Genomic DNA, 12,659 nt, shown 5'->3' with positions numbered 1-12,659 from the left:
ATAATAGAAACTTATATCTAGGCAATGTGGTAGAAATTATTGAGGCACACTCACTCAAAAATAATTATGTGAGCATCTCCAACGATAGTTAAATATGTTCGCAAGAAAATTCAAGAGTTGTGCGAAGCTGTCATCACGGTTTCTTCAGAAAGGAACGATACTTTCATAATTTAATAATAATAAAATTATAACAGTTATTTTTTATTTATTAATTTAGTAATAATAATAAATTTATGATCATTAGTAGACCCTATTAAAATCCATGTTGAGTTCACCGTTAAAATAAAAAATAGTTGAATTATGCTCTGAGATGCCATATTACAAATCCCTTCCAACTTCCACGTTTGCAAATTTTAAAATGTCATTATGCATTTAGGTGTTATGTTAGATCATTTTCGTAAATCAATAAACTATAATATATATTGTATAAAAAATATCAATATATATATATATATATATATATATATATATATATATATATATATATATAGTTTATATTTGAAATTCAAAATATAATGAAAATAACGTACTGGTAAACTCTGGTAGGGTTTATTTACTCTATGATAAATGTTGAAATTGCACCTTCTAAAGAGGAATACAATCTCCTTCATCGTAGTAATATAAAAGTAGACGACTAAAAGAATGATACTAAGCGTATCACCTCTTATAAGAAAAAATTATTAAATACCTTTGCAGATGAAGTTCAACGTAAAATTATCTTGAATACTTTCGTTGATTCGAAACACTTTTCCTCTCCTTGCAAATTGGACAAATATATTTTTCTTGCTTATGAAGAATGGGATAGATGGGTCACCCCTTGAAAGAAAACGTTGATGGTCAAACTTATGGGGAATAAAGTTAATTTTAAAGTGTTGGAAAACAACCTTAAACAAAAGAGGACAAAGAATGACTTCATCCATATTGTTGACATGATCAATGATTTTTTTCTTGTATACTTCAAGGATGAGGAAGACTTTGCCCATGCTCTTTAGGAATGACCATGGTTAGTGGCATATCACTATCTTATTGCCCAAAGATGGTCATCCATGTTTCTCCAAAAAGTCGAGGTTTCCAAATAGTGACTGTTTGGATTCATATCCAAATAGAGTTATACAACACGAAGTTTCCCGCGGGCATTGGAGCAGTGCTAAGCATTATGTTGAAAATTGACAAAAAAACATCTATCCATTCGAGAGACAAATTTGCAAGTATATGTGTGGATATTGATTTGAAAAAACCATTAGTCTCGTTTTATATATATATATATATATATATATATAGTTTATATTTGAAATTCAAAATATAATGAAAATAACGTACTGGTAAACTCTGGTAGGGTTTATTTACTCTATGATAAATGTTGAAATTGCACCTTCTAAAGAGGAATACAATCTCCTTCATCGTAGTAATATAAAAGTAGACGACTAAAAGAATGATACTAAGCGTATCACCTCTTATAAGAAAAAATTATTAAATACCTTTGCAGATGAAGTTCAACGTAAAATTATCTTGAATACTTTCGTTGATTCGAAACACTTTTCCTCTCCTTGCAAATTGGACAAATATATTTTTCTTGCTTATGAAGAATGGGATAGATGGGTCACCCCTTGAAAGAAAACGTTGATGGTCAAACTTATGGGGAATAAAGTTAATTTTAAAGTGTTGGAAAACAACCTTAAACAAAAGAGGACAAAGAATGACTTCATCCATATTGTTGACATGATCAATGATTTTTTTCTTGTATACTTCAAGGATGAGGAAGACTTTGCCCATGCTCTTTAGGAATGACCATGGTTAGTGGCATATCACTATCTTATTGCCCAAAGATGGTCATCCATGTTTCTCCAAAAAGTCGAGGTTTCCAAATAGTGACTGTTTGGATTCATATCCAAATAGAGTTATACAACACGAAGTTTCCCGCGGGCATTGGAGCAGTGCTAAGCATTATGTTGAAAATTGACAAAAAAACATCTATCCATTCGAGAGACAAATTTGCAAGTATATGTGTGGATATTGATTTGAAAAAACCATTAGTCTCGTTTATCATGATAAGCGGATACAGATTTCCATTTGAGTATGAAGGACTCCTCTCTATATGCTTTATTTGTGGTGAATATGGACATAAGATTGAAAGTTGTATAGAGCGTGTAGAAATAACTACGTCGCTGAAACCGCATGCTCTAGGAAAAACTCAAGGAGAAGACCCGACACTCCAAATCCTACCCGACCTGATAGTGGTTGCTAATTTCCCAAAATAGATTGCAAAATCTAGGAAGAAGATATCAGATGCAGTTACAAAAGATAGCAATGCAGAAGCTTGCTTTGGTTTGGTCAAACGACCTCCTCGTCGCACAATTTAAGGAAAGAAAATAGTTATTAAAAAAAAGGAAATACCTTCCAAAAATCTATGAGATAAAAACAATAAGAATATGGTTGAGTCTCTCAAAAAAGGTAACTTTGACCATGCAGAGTCAAGTCAAACAATTACTAAAAAAGAGGAAATCTCTTACAAAAATCTAAGAGATAGCAATAATTTTTTTTTTACTATCTCAAAAAGGATAATTCTAACCATACAGAGTCAAGTCAAAGTAATAAAGACCCAACTAATCATAAAATGGATTCTGGCGCGAGCTCTAAATTAGCCACAACGCATAAGCCAACTCATCAAAAAATTCGTAACTCAATAAGAGGTAAAAACTTCAAAAAACATAACATAGTAATAACACTAGATTCATTAACCAATGATCCGTAACTAAAAAGAATGTTGTGAAGGAACTTACCAAACAAGTTTGCATCAAAATGACCATGCAACCACAAAATACTCAAGAAAGTCAAAAGTAGAAGAAATACGAGTACCTAATATTGAAACAAATGAGATACCTTCAACAACAACAAGTTGAGGGTGTGACTGCAAGTAAATTTTGGAAGCGATCCCCCATCACCCATAGGTTATGTCCAATGCATTATCTATTGCATTAGTTGAGAAACATCGAGCAAATCGAGATACAATTGATGCTAATCTCTAAAAAATTCCAATTGAAATTTTGAAGGTTGAATGTAGTGATAATGAAGAGTTGCGTCAAGAACCTAAAGGGTTTGCTACAACTCCTCATCCAACTGGTTCCACATGAATTTCCTAATGTGAAATTGTCATAGTGCTGGTGGCCGCAATTTCCCTCACCTTGTTAAAGATTATGCGAAGATGTACAATATTGATTTTATTATGCTCCTTTAACCTTGTATTAGTTGAACTAGAGCTGACGACGTGATTCATAAAATTGGGTTCCACAATAGCTTTAAAGTTGATGGCTTCTTTGGTGTTGGTGGCGATCCTCTAGCCCATCCAAATTATCTCCTAATCTAAATATTGTATATTCATATTAAGTATAATGCTGGAACCCCTTGTTCCGCTATTTCTCATTTGTTTATGCTTGCTAAGTTTTAGGTTGTAAATTTCTATGCACATATGTATGTGCATTGCAAGCTTGTGACATTATTATATTAGTTATTGTAGTAATAGGACATACGAAATATGATGCATTATATTATTATTGTCTGTTAGAGTAGGCTTTTGAGCATATTGTATGATTTATAGGTGCTAGAGTCAATAAATTTCATTTAATGAAAAATAGAGCACAAATCTATGTCTCATTTTGGCTGCATGTTTCCTGTAACCGAGAAATTCGTGTAACCGAGCTATTTTTTGTGAGTTCTTGTCAACAAATTTTTAATCTCATACTTTTTCATCAACAACTTTTTGACAATAATTTTTTAGAACGCTAGTTATATAGGCACGTAGAACAAAATTTGATAGGCACGTATCAAATATTATTCAATTGTAGTGTAGATAATATATAAGAAATTGTTGAGTTTAACTATAACTAAAATGTTTAACCAATCTTGATTTTGATCAATTCATGTAATATTGTTATGTTTCAATGTGATTTCTTCGTTAGTATATTAACATGTTTGTAATGATTGTGCAAATAATTTAATTTTCAATCTCAAAGCTCTTTTGACTATAACAACATGTTTAAGCTTCTCAATGAATTAATTTTTCATTAGAGTATATATTTGTTTCAACATTTTTGTTGTTATAACTCAAGGTGTAATCAAACTTTGATATTGTTAATTCATATTGATATTGATCAAAATTAAGTTTTTAGCACAAATCTGATATGATATAACCATAGATAGAATAGTCTCATTGAAACAAAGCTGACATCACAAATAACTTTACTCCATAAGCATAATGACAAAGCATTAGAAATTCAACAAAATAGGTGATAATGTTAATAATGTAATCCACTCGCAAGGTGGTAGAAAAGTAATAGATCACTCTATTTTGTTGATCTTCTTTGACGACAACTGAGCATGCATGTTCACTGCCAATTTTGTCAACACAATCATTCCATAAGTTATATGATTATTTAATAAGTCAACCAGAATAAGATTCTATAAGTTTAAAAAATAAAAATGTTTATTTAAAAATTTGTTAAAAAAATTTACTTTTCATCTTGCTACCATGCATTGTTTACACGACAATGTGATTGATTGTATATAAAACTTTTGAAAGAAAGATTTTACCAACTAAAAGATTTTTACATGTATGTATGAAAATTTGATAAAGTTGTACTTGTTTAGAGGTATGTCTGGTAAGTCACTTTCTTCAACAGTTACAGAATCACAGAAAAATAACATGAATACATGATCACATGACTTAAGTTCAAAACCATTATTTTGAACATTAAAATTCTGGATAACATAAGAACACCCCTCGTTTAGTTTAGATTTCCAATTGGGTACATTGTCTTTTGTGATCGTTACCTGAATCTTAGAACACTACAATGGATATTCAGTTAGTACATGAGTATATTTGAATCATAGTACATGCAAAAAAAAAAAAATGATGATCCTTACAACAAGTTTCCACACATCCTTAGAATCATCCACGAGGTTGATGGAATCAACGGTCTTCTCTAAATCACTGCGCTAAAAATAACATTTTACAGCGCGACTTTTACAGCGCTTTTTAACTAAAACCGTTGTTATATAATATTTTAAAATTAACGGATGATACAACAACGCTTTTCTGACAAACGCTTTTGCAAAAGCGCTGTTGTAAGGTCATATAGGATCATAATGTTTACAACGCTTTTGCTGAAAACGCTGTTGTAGGGTCACATAACACTTTCACATAATGTTTACGGCGCTTTTTAGAGCGTTTTGTATACAAACGCTGTAAAATATAGCGCCCCCACTAGGGGTGTACGTGGGTTAGGTTGAGTCGGTTTTGACAAAACCCGATACCCGACCCAATCGATTATCTTTGGGTTGGGTTAAGTTCTAAACCCATATTTTTTTTATTTAACCCAAACCAACCCGATCAAGAACAGGTTGAGTTGGATTAGGTTGACGGGTTATACATAAATAATAACCTGTTTTTGATTTTATTGGAAAATATATTGATACTTGAATGTCTCAAAAACTATAAATATTCAATCACATCATTCAATTCTTTAAAAAATTATCAACCTCTCACAAAAAAAAAAAATTCAACAATCTTCAAATACATAAATAAATTCAACAACAGTAAATTAATAAAATATGAAAATTCATCAATTCTAAGCAATGTCAACTTAAATTACAAGCACTTAACAAGATCCTCAAAACACTTCAAGAAGCTGAAAATCTAAAGAAGAAGAGTAATGAAACCCTATTGGACTGCTGGGACTGCCAAATAATTTTTTTTTTTTAAAAACTAGTTATTGAGTCTGGTCTACAAATTCAAATTGTTAAACCAATTACCCGAACCAAATATATGCGGATTTCAACGGGTTGGGTCGGACTCGAAAGTGACCGGGTACGATTAAAAATCGGGTTGGATTGGGTTGGGTGCTCAGGTTGGCGGGTCGATCTGCACCCATGTACACCCCTAGCCCCCACATTATGTTTACAACGCTTTTAGAGTGTTGTAAAATATAGCGCTTTCACATAATTACATATTTTTTTAGAGTGCTTTGTATATAAGCACTATAAATGGTGCGTATTTGATAAAAATCATTCCCTTTAAATATATAATTTTATTTTTAAGTATATATATAATTGTACATAACTCTTTCACATAACTTTATTTTTAATGTATATACCACAAATTCTAACTATTATATATTATTGATAATAAAAACATATTTAATACGTTCTCTCTAACCATACGAACTGTCTTTCCTCTACTATGCGAACCTTCCTCTACAGTGCGTCCATTTCTACTGAGTAATTGTTGCCTCAGGTACTGTATTTATTAATTTGTTGTTGTCACTAAAACTGATAAATTGTTACCTAATAAATCATATAAAATGTTACCTGATAGTAGATGACATAACCTTGGTAAATCATATAAATTGTTGCCTGATATATCAGATAAATTGTTACATGATAAATCATATAAAATATGTTATGTTTTGAAATCTGTTCAATCTGTATTGTTTTGAAATCAGACTTGTATGCATAACCTTGGACTTTGGTTTCTATTTTCCAATATTAGAATATATATACTACAGATTGGTATAATGTTATTAGTAGCTTATCATTTGTGTAACACTGCATTCATACAAGTCATATAAAATGGACATAAGATGGATGTCTGCCTATCGATTGTCAAAAGAGTATGAAAATGGAGTGAAGGAGTTTGTTGAGTTTGTAGTGAAGAATGCAAAAAGACCCAAATCGAATTATTTGTCCTTGTTTAAAATGTTGTTTTGGAAAACGCGTTAGAGCAGATCAATTGGAAGGACATTTAGTATGGCATGGAATTGATCAAAGCTATACATGTTGGATAAGACACATATATGTTTCAAATGATTTCGACACAAATACATATGAGTGGGACCGAGTTGAGGAGATTGCAAAAGCAGTTGAAGAAGATGTTCGAGATTGTCCTAAAATGTTTGAGAGTTTGTTGAGTGATGCAGAGAAATCATTATATAATGGTTGTACTAAATTCACAAGACTATCGGTGATTTAAAGTTGTACAACTTAAAAGCAATTAATGTATAGTCTGATAAAAGCTTCACATAATTATTAACAGTCCTAAAAGATACATTGCCAGATGATAATGAACTTCCCAGTCGAACCTATGAGGCTAAACGAATTTTGTGCTCTATTGGCAAGAGTTACGAAAGGATTCATGAGGCTAAACCATTTGAAGGTTATGTTGTTCACCACAATTGATGATTTTCTAACATATGGTAATTTATCAGGATATAACATTAAAGATCAGTGTGCATGTCCTATAAGTGAAGAGAGTACATATTGGATGCGGTTGAAACATTTTAAGAAGAATGTATTTCTTGGACATCGTAGATTTTTATCTTTTAGTCATCAATTTGGTGGGTGGATAAATGCATTCAATGGAAAATCAGAGGAAAGTACTGCTGCTTTAGCACCGACTGGACATCAAATATTTGAAAAAGTACAAGGTTTGACTAATAAATTTGGCAAACCTTTTGAGGGAGAGCTTGTCAAAATTGGGTGGAAGAAAAAGTCAATTTTCTTTGAATTGCCATATTGGAAGTAATTGTATATAAGACATTTTCTCGATGTTAAGCATATTGAAAAAAATGTATTTGATAGTGTTATTGGTACGTTACTCAATGTTCCAGGAAAGTCTAAGGATGACATCAATGCAAGATTAGACTTGATCGATATCGGAATAAGAAATGAATTGGGTCCTGTAAAGAAAGAAAATCCCACATATCTACCTCTAGCCGCTCATACTCTTTCTAGAAAGGAAAAAATTTGTTTTATGTAAATTTCTACATGAATTTAAAGTTCCAATAGGATACTCTTCAAACATTAAAAATTTAATTTGTATTAAAGACCTTATGTTAAAAGGTTTGAAGACCCATGATTGTCATGTTCTAATAGAACATTTGCTGCTAATAGGTATACGTCCCATTTTACCTGAAAAAGTTCGACGAGCCATAACTAAATTATGTTTCTTCTTTAGGGATATTTGTAGTAAAGTGATCGATCATCAGAAATTATCGACATTCCAGAGGGAAATTGTTGTTACTTTATGTGAGATTGAAATGTATTTCCCACCCTCGTTTTTTATATAATAGTTCACCTTACTGTTCATCTTGTTAAGGAGACACAACATTGTGGGTCAACTTATATGAGATGGATGTATCCGATAGAACAATATATGAAAATATTAAAAGGGTACGTAAAAAGTAGAACTCGACCAGAAGGTTGTATTGCTGAACGGTACATTGTCGAAGAAGCTGCTGAATTTTGTATTGAATATCTATCCAATGTTGAATCCATAGGGCTTCCCATATCTTGTTATTCGGGAAGAATAACAGGAGAAGGGATAATTGGAACGAGAGTAATGACTATATCAAGGACTATATGTTCTGCACAATGATGATGAGGTTCAACCGTTTGTTACAATACACATGGATCATTTATCTAATTTGAACATGAACTGGAATCAAAATTGGATAACACGAGAGCACAATGGAATTTTATAAAATGGCTAAAAACTCACATTAACTCAAAATTTGATATAGATCCCGGTTCAATTTCACAGAGGTTGAGGTGACTAGCAAATGGTTTGAGTTTACATGTATTTTCTTACATCAGTTATGTAATTAATGACTACATATTTTATACCAAAGAAAAAGACGATCAAACCACTATGCAAAATAGAAGAATCACTCTTGTAGTTGAAGCGATGCATATCTCAAGTGCAAAAGACAAAAACCCAATATATGCAAATCTATCATATTTTGGGGATATCGAACACATATGGCAGTTAGATTACACAATGTTTTGTGTTCCCATATTTGGTTGCAAGTGGGTCGATAATAATAATGGCGTTCGGATTGAAGAGTCAGGGTTCTTACTTGTCGATTTTAATAGCGTGGGATACAAAGATGAGCCTTTTATTTTAGCGTCGTAAGCTCAACAAGTGTTTTATGTCACTGATCCTGCTGATGATAAATGATCCATTGTTCTATCGATCAATAAAATAAGTAATGATAACAATAACGATGAAGATGTTAGTAATGATATTTTCTTTGCGACATCACAACCATGTGAAATTGATTTAACTGATGATGGTTTATATCTTAGAGATGATCATGATGAGGGAATTTGGATTAATCCATCGTTTCGTATTGTTAAGGGACAAACAAATGTGAATCCCACTAAGAAAAGAAAAAGGGCATCTTAAGGTGTTTAAGTGTTTTATATAAGCCATGTAATCTGAACTCATCATGTAATTTATACTAAGTTCATGTAACTTGAACTGCCATAACTCATTTCATGCAATTTATACTTTGCAATCTATTTGACCTGCCAAATCTGAGCATTTAACATTTAGCTTATAATGAATTGTATTTGATTTTCTGCTTATAATGATTTTCTGCCAGAACTAAGTCTTGAACTGCTTAATTATACTGATGTTCTGCTTGTACTTGAACTGCTTATATTGATTTTTTGCCAGACTTGAACTACTTATAATGATCTTATACTTATACTGAACTTGAACTTGAAAAAACTATGTTTGGCTGGACATTTTCCTTGAACTTGAACTAATCCCATTATGAATTGATCATGTAATTTAGCATTGATATACAAGTATTTAACTAATTATTTGGAAAAAAATATCCAAATATAGGTATTTTATAGAAACTGAACTGAAATTGTAATTAAACATTGATATATAGGTATTTAACTAATTATTTAGCATTTTTGAGAAACTGAACTATAAGCGCTGCAAAATGCTCATATAGCGCCTTTTATACAGTCTTTCTATAAGCGTTGTAAAAGGATCATAAGGTGCTTTTTATATAGTCTTTTAAAGCGCTTTTTGTGGAAGTGTTGTAATAGGTTATGTCTTTTAAAGTGCTTTTTGGAAAAATGCTATAAAACGGTGTTTTAAAGTATTAAGTAAACTGATAATAAGAAACCTCTTCATTTTCCTTTTCATTATGTACTCTCCCTACGAACTTGGCAGTGCGAAACCTCTTCATTACGTACTCTCCATCTGCCTCTCCATATGAACCTTATTGACCCTCTTCTCCCTAGTGCAAACCCTTTTCACTATTATCCCTACGAACCCTCTCCATACAAACCCTATTGATATTCTTATACCTAGTGCGTCATCTTCTTAGTGATTGTTGTTGTCAGGTATTGTATTTATTAATTTGTTGTTGTCACTAAATTGCATGTTGAACTTATACTGCTACTTAGACTACTGCACGTTGAACTTATACTGCTACTTAGACTACTGCACGTTGAACTTATACTGCTACTTAGACTAGTACTAGCATTGAACTTATACTGCTACTTAGACTTGCCAAATGTTGAACTAGTTGAACTTATGTTGAAATGAACTTATAATTATACTGTGTGAAATGTGTAGATAAATGGATCCCAATAATGATTTAGCTAGTCAAAATGATGAAGTTGTCAATACTAATAGTTATGAAAACGAAGTTAAACTTGAGGCAACTATTATGCAAAAGGTCATCAAAGCAAGAAGTAGTGGAATTAAATTTGAGGTATACTATACTTTGTTTAGAATTTATCTTTTATCTTTTTTGAAAGCATGCACTTACTCTACGAGTTTATTAGGTGGGATGGATTCAAAGTGGCTAGTCAATTGAGCCCAATAGTTCAATGATGGTAAGTTACATTGGTGCAATTGTTCGTCAAAATATCTCAATAACAATTGATGATTAGAGAGATAAAGCTTTGATGGATGCTAAAGATATATAGTGGAATGATATACAAGTAGCTTTTTTGCTCCACTTTTTTGTTACTTAGAATTTTTTCCATTGAAATACTTTTACTCAAACTCTATCTTTATTTTGTTTGCAGTCGGCTTATAACGTTGATGATGCGCAAAAAAGTTATGTGCTTAGAGTTTCCAAAAAAATACACAGAGGATTTAGATCTCATTTATCAAATTGCTACTTAGGAGATCGTGATGGAAATTTGAATGTTGAAGCTCTGAAAATATACAAACACTACATATCAAATTAAGAGTGTAGCGCTTTTGTAGCTAAACGTGCAGATCCTATTTTTGTGGTAATATTAATTTATTAGCATGTGTGTTTTATTCATATTCATAGCGTATTTTTTTACACCATTGTAATTTTTTTTTTTATATAGAGTATAAGTACGTCAAATCGCGAGAGAGCAAAAATTCCAATGCATCCATACAAAAAATCGCGTATGGGGTATGCACGTTTAGAGCAAAAAATTGTAAGCAAACATCACTTTTTTACAATGTGGTAGATTATAAACTATAGTTTCTAACTAACATTTTGCTCATGTATTAACGAATAGCTTCAAGAGACGAAATCCAATCAACATTAGGTCGTCATATTTTGTGGAAGGAGGCTCGTTTGAATAACGATGGAATAATTGATAATGAAAATGTTTAACAAGTGATAGAACAATGTGTAAGCATATTATTACTTTAATATTTTTAATATTTCTTTTAAAAATGATATTGAACTTACCTTTTTAATACTACATGTATTTTAGGAGAATCTAAAATAATATTTTGAAAATCCAGAGGAGAATAAACAAGTTAGTTGCAGAGACATACTTGGTAAAGTATTTAATGTTCCTGAATATTCTGGCTGTGTGAGGGGTATAGGATTTGGCATAACTCCAAAAAACTATTTTTCACATGAGAAGCGCACAAATCCATCTAATGAGCAAGTACTAGATGCGCTAAAAATCCTAACAGAGCAAGTTGCATATTTGGTGGAAAAAGATAAGGAAAAGCAACTTCTGAAGTGTTAATGTGAAATAAAATTAGAGAGTGAAAATGGTAGTTGTAACATTGATCATAAAAGTCTTCCAGAGGTAATTAATTACTCAATGAAATAAAAAATTCATTCAACCTAATTGTTTCACATACTTATGTATTAACCATTGATTTATTTAGGGTGTCTCATCTTGCGTGCTATATTTATCCTCATCTACTCATCGCATGATTGGAGAAGGAACATTGTACAATACCTTAGGAGAAGTATAACACCATAATCCGATCTCTGTCAGCCATGTTAAAGTTTCACATGTGATTGCTATAGAACTACTTGCACAATTGCCTATACCCGACAAGATAGAGATATGAAGTTTTTGGGAGAAGCAAAAGGTAGTTACGTGGCATGACCCAAAAATCTTGTTGGCATAGATACGTTATGTTTAATTGCTATGTATGTTTAATTGTATGATTATGATTAATTATGTTTAATTGCTGATTTTTCTACTGTTAACTTTAATTTCACATTTATTTAGATTCTTACAAAGTCTAAAGGAAATGATAAGAAGATTCCTCACAACGAGTCAATCACTTCACTAGAAAATGTTTGACATATACATCAATTATATACGAAATAATTACTAACAAACTGATTCGTATTCAAGAAAAACCTACCGAAAATGTTAAGAAAGTTGATTCAAAAAAAATAAACCCGTCGCACCTCAAATGCAGATTCATGGTAAAATATTTGTTCAATCACTAATATATTTAGCTGCTTCTCCGAAAATAAATCTGCCAAAAAAAAATCTATTTCTCCTAAAATAAGTCATCCACGTGTTTCTCGACTTGGGTCGTGTCATGACATAACAAC

Source organism: Cicer arietinum, chromosome 7, assembly GCF_000331145.2.
Source record: "Cicer arietinum cultivar CDC Frontier isolate Library 1 chromosome 7, Cicar.CDCFrontier_v2.0, whole genome shotgun sequence".
In the NCBI taxonomy this organism is placed as follows: Eukaryota; Viridiplantae; Streptophyta; class Magnoliopsida; order Fabales; family Fabaceae; genus Cicer; species Cicer arietinum.
The sequence above is the reverse complement of the archived record's forward strand: the minus strand, read 5'-3'. Positions refer to the sequence as shown.